We start from the raw sequence: 5,921 nt of genomic DNA on the forward strand, positions 1-5,921 counted from the left end.
CCAATGGAGTCAAATTGAGTGTTCAGAAATAGACCTCTCATCTGTAGGCAACTGATCTTTCATAAAACAGTTAAGCCACCGCAGCTGGGACAGAGCAACCTCTTCAATAAATGGTGTTTGGAGAACTGGATATCCATATACAAAAGAATGAAAGAGAATCCATATCTTACACCTTACACAAAACTCAAAATTGATCCAAGACTTAAATATTAGTGCTAAGACCATAAAACTTTTAGAATAAAATATAGGAAAATAGGGCAGTGTGAAAGTGGCTCAGTGGCAGAATTCTCGCCTGCCATGCCAGAGACCTGGGTTTGCTTCCTGGTGCCTGCCCATGCAAAATCTATGTATATTATATATATGGAAATATAAATTGTGTGTGTGTGTGTGTATGTGTGTGTGTGTGTGTGTGTGTGTGTGTGTGTGTGTGTGTGGTGTATATGGTTTCTTAGACCTTATACCCAAAGTACAAGTAATGAAAAAAGAGATAGATAAATGGGGTCACCTCAAAATTAAACACCTTAGTACATCAAAAGACTTTGTCAGGAAAGTAAAAAGGCAATTTACGCAATAGGTAACAATATTTGGAAACCACATATCAAGTAAGGGTTTAATATCCAGAATATACAAAGAGATTCTAAAACTCAACAACAAAAAGACAACCCAATTAAGAAACCAGCAAAAGAAATGGACAGACACTTTAATGAAGAAGAAATACATATGGCTCTAAAACATATGAAAAGATGCTCAACATCACTGGCTATTAGGGAAATGTGAATCAAAACAACAATAAGATATTATCTGTCACCCAACAGAATGGCTATTATCAAAATAACAAAATGACAAGTGCTGGAGAGGATGTGGAGAAAGGGGCACACTGAGGCACTGTTGGTGGAAATATAGAACAGTGCAATTGCTCTGAAAGGAAGTTTGGCAGTTTCTCAGGAACTAAGTACAGAATTACTATGTGATCCACAAATCCCATTACTAGGTATATATTCAGAGGAAATGAAGGCAAGGACACTCTAGTTTGCTAACTGCTGGAATGCAATATACTAGCAACAGAGTGGCTTTTAAAAGGGGAATTTAATAAGTTGCTAGTTTCAGTTCTAAGGCCAAGAAAAGGTCCCAGTTAAAACAAGTCTAAAAATATCCAATCAAAGGCATCCAGGGAACAATACCTTGATTCAAGAAGGCTGATGAAATTCAGGGATTCTCTCTCAAGTGGAAGGCACATGGCAAACAGAGTTTCTCTCTCATCTGGAAAGGCACATGGTGAACATGGTCAGGGCTTCTCTCTCAGTTGAAAGGGAACATGACAAACACGGTATCAATCTGTTAACTTCTTCTCCTGGCTTCCTGTTTCATGAAGCTCCCCGGGAGGCATTTTCCTTCTATATTTCCAAAGGTTGCTGGTTGGTGGACTCTGCTTCTCGTGGCTATGTCGTTCTGCTCTGCTCTCTCTGAATCTCCTTCATTCTCCAAGACGTTTCCTCTTTTATAGGACTCCAGAAACTTATCCAGACCCACTCAAATGGGTGGAGACATGTCATCACCTAAATCCAGCTTAACAACCACTCTTGATTAAATCACATGTCCAGGGAGATGATCTTATTAAAGTTTCAAACATACAGTATTGAATAGAGATTATTCTGCCTTTATGAAATGGGATTTAGATTAAAACATGACTTTTCTGGGGGCCATACATCCTTTCAAACCAGCACAGACACAAACTGACATTTGCACACCAATGTTTAGAGTAGCATCATTCACGATTGCTAGGAAATGGAAACAGCCCAAACGTCCATCAACAGATAAGTGGCTAACAAACTTTAGTATATACATAAGATGGGATATTTCACAACTGTAAGACAAAATAAAGTCATACAGCATGTAACATTGATAAGCCTTGAGGACATTATGCTGAGTGAAATTAGCCAGAAATGAAAGGACAAATACTGTATGGTCTCACTGATATGAACTGACATTAATGAGTAAACTTTGAGAATTAAAGTTGAGAACGCAGGTTAATAGGAGATAGAAAGAGGATAGTGATTGGGCATTTAATGTGAATAGAGTACATAAGGTTCAACAGGATTGAATGTAAAGATCCAAAAATGGATAGCACACGACTATCAGATCGTAGCACAATATTGTAAGTGCACTGAACGATGATGAGGGTGAGTATGGTTGAGGGAGAAGGGCTCGGGATATGTATGACACCAGAAAGAAAGATAGAGGAGAAAGATTGGGAGAGTATAAATCAGTGATGCCTAACTAACAATTATGGTGATTAAATGTACAAATATAAGAGTGTTTGGCATGAGGGAGAACAAATGAATGTCACCATTGTCAGGTGCTGAAAATGGGATGACATATGGGGGTGGGAAATACAATGAATGCAAACTAGTGTCTATATTTAACAGTAACATTGCAATATGCTTCTACTGAATGTAGCAAAGGCAATCTGCCAAAACAAAATGTCAATCAGTGAGGGAAATGGGGCAGGGCTATAGGATTCTTTGCAGAAGACATAGACTTGTCCTCATATAGAATGTGGTGGTGAGGGCATGGCTGTGTGATTATACCAGAAACCACTGATTTTTCTACTTAGGTGGATTATATGATGTGTGAATAAAATTGTTTGAAATGAACAGAGAGATAGAAGTGCTGGAGAAAATGTGGAGAGGGAGGTGTAACTACTCACTGTTGGTAGGGAAGCAGAGGGGTACAGCCCCCCTTTAGGCAGTGTGGTGGCTCCACAGGAGGCTAGGGCTGGGGTTGCCAAATGCTCCTGGAACAGCATAGTTAGGTGTATGCTCAGAGGAACTGAGAGTGGGGACACGAATGGACGCTTGCACCCTGGTGTTCATGGTGGCAGTGTTTGCAATTCGCAATGGATAGAAAAGGCCTAAGGGTACACGGACTGAGGCCTGGAAGGCGGAACTGTGGGATGTACATACAATGGACTATTGAGTGGCTACAAGGAGGAAGATGTGAGGCATGCAACTAATGTCCTTGAGACAGCGTGGTGAGTGAAACAAGCCAGAAATGAAAAGATAAATATTATAACACCGCACTAATATGGACTAACTATAATGTACAAACTGAGAATTGAATGTGAGAGCAGAGGCTGTCAGGTGAAGGCCTACCGTAAAGGTTCCTCGATGGTAAGCTCGTAGAGCAGTCGCATCAATTCCTGAGTTGTAACTGGGATTACTAAATTCTGAGATACTGAGCTCTTCGTGTATAAACTGGTCATTCCCTGGAACTTTGGATATTTGTGCGACACCTGAGACTCTGCAGTTATGAAAATCAATATTACTATATACAGCAACTGTTACAAACACTGAAAAAGTGATCCGACTTCCATTAGAACTATAAATGAAACTGATCTGGGCAGGACTCAAGGTAAATCAGAATAAAGGGTTAAGGATGATATTGACTTTATTTTAAAACGTCATCTAACTGTGGGACCTGGCCCTTATGAAACATATTCCTACGGAGGAGAAGTAAAGCCTACTTAGGATTGTGCCTATGCATGAACCCCAGAGAACCTCTTTTGTTGCTCAAATGTGACCTCTCTGAGCTAAGCCAACTCCACAGGTGAATCGACTGCCCTTCTCCCTATATGGGACATGACTCCCAGGGGTGTCAATCTTCCTGGCAGCATAGGTCATGATTCCGGGGGATAAGCCTGGCCCTGGCAATGTGAGAGTAAGAAAGCCTTCTTGACTAGGAGGGGAAAGACAAATGAGACAAAATAAAATTTCAGTGGCTGAGAGATTTTAAATAGAATTAAGAGGTCATTCTGGAAGTTACTCTTATGCAGTGTGTAGATATCCCTTTTCAGTTTTTGGTATTAAATTAGAGTAGCTGGAGAGACATACCTGAAGTGTTTGAACTGGAATCCAATAGCCTTGATTCCTAAAGAAGATTGAATAACTATAGAGCTTTTAAGTTCTGTCTGTGTGATTGTGAAAACCTTGTGACTGACACTCCCTCCATCTAGTGTAAAGCCACATCAATAAGAAAGCAAAGACGAAAAAAGATGAGGTAGGGGTTGTGGCATGTTTGGGGTGTCCTTTTTATTTTAATCTTATTTTTTTTAAATGTGCAATGCTCCTATTTGGAATGATGGAAATATTTTGGTAATGGATGGTAGTGATGGTAGCACAACATTGTGAACCTAACAGCACTGAAATATATGTATCTGAATGTGGTTAAAAGAGGGGATCTCATATTGTATATATGGTAATGAGATAAAAAAAACTTAAAAATTCATGAAACTGTACCATACAGTGCACCCTAAGTTAAACCATGGACTCTAGTTAATAGTACAATTATAAAAAACGTGCTTTCACCAATTGTAACAAATATGTTACACCAAATTGAAACACCAGTGCAACATATTAATATAAGGTTGTATGCTAGTTTGAAACTGTTATGTATTCCAGAAAAGCCCTGTTTTTTTCTAATCCAATCTTGGGAGGGCAGACCTATTGCTTAGGGTGGGCCATTTTGATTAGGTTGTCTCCACGGAGATGTATCTCCACCCATTCAAGGTGGGTCTTAATCTAGTTACTGGACTCCTTTAAGAGTGAACCATTTTGGAAAATGCTCAGAGCCAACACAGATAGAGACATTTGGAGATACAGAAAGAAAACACTCCTGGGGAAGCCATTTGAAAGAGAAGTCAGGAGAGAAAGCTAGTACACGACACCATGTGCCTTCCCAGCTAACAAAGAACACCAAACGTCATTGGCCTTTCTTGAGTCAAAATATTTGTGCTGGTTTGAAACTATTATATACCCCAGAAAAGTCATGTCTGATCTGATCCAACCTTGTGGGGCCATATCAATTGTTTAGGGTGGGAAATTTGGATTGGATTGTTTCCATGGAGATGTGACACACCCAATGGTGGGTGTGACCTTTTAATTAGATGGAGATGTGGCTCCACTCATTCAAGGTGGGTCTTGATTAGTTTACTAGAGTCCTTTAAAAAGGGAAACAGAGGGGCTGCAAGAACGGCCAGGGTACCTGCACCATGCTGTCCTGAGCAGCGGGCAGGAGCAGGAAGCTGGCACCAGCTTCGGGAATTTGGGGTTCCAGGCAAAAGCACAGCCTCCCTGACTTGCCTTATGATTATGGTGCCCTGAGCCCCACATCAACATGCAGGTAAGGTAGCTGCAGCACAGCAAATGACACGCTGCATACAAAATAACTTGAATGTTACCAAGGAGAAGTATAAAGAGGCATTGGCCAAGGGTGATGTTACAATTCAGATAGCTCTTTGGCCTGCACTGAAGTTCAATCAGACCATTTTCTGGACAAGCCTGAGCCCTAATGGTGGTGGAGAACCCAAAGGGGAGTTTCTGGAAGCCATCAACCATGACTTTATTTAAAGAAATTTATTCTTTGATAAATTTAAGGAAACATTGACAGCTGTATCTGTTGGTGTTCAAGGTTCAGGTTGGGGTTCGCTTGGCTTCAGTAAGGAGCAGGGACACTTACCGACTGCTGCTTCTCCTAATCAGAATCCATTAGTCGGAACAACAGGTCTTATTCCACTGCTGGGAATTGAGGTATGGGCACACGCTTATTACCTTCAGTATAAAAATGTTAGACCTGATTATTTAAAAGCTATTTGGAATGTAATCAATTGGGAGAATGCAACTAAAAGAAATATGACTTGTAAGAAATGAAATGTTAACCATTACACTGAATTTGTAAAGCTCTTTATGAGTATTTTTGGTAACAGTGTAGAATTTGTAGCATAGAAATAAGCTTCTCTACTGTAGCTTTTCTAAATGTTGCTTATTGAGATATTTCACACAAAATTCAATGATATAATTTCACATTTTAAAAGTTTGAGCAACTGTTTGAAAATATTGAGTGATTTGATTTAGTCTTTTGATTAA

The 5,921-nt window shown here is 39.9% G+C and overlaps 1 pseudogene; it reads left to right on the plus strand.

The window, feature by feature from the left end:
• Positions 1-5,047: 5,047 nt before the first annotated feature.
• LOC143653006 (superoxide dismutase [Mn], mitochondrial-like) lies at positions 5,048-5,705 on the plus strand (annotated as a pseudogene).
• Positions 5,706-5,921: the final 216 nt, after the last annotated feature.

This window comes from Tamandua tetradactyla, chromosome 13 (genome assembly GCF_023851605.1).
Source record: "Tamandua tetradactyla isolate mTamTet1 chromosome 13, mTamTet1.pri, whole genome shotgun sequence".
Taxonomy (NCBI): Eukaryota; Metazoa; Chordata; class Mammalia; order Pilosa; family Myrmecophagidae; genus Tamandua; species Tamandua tetradactyla.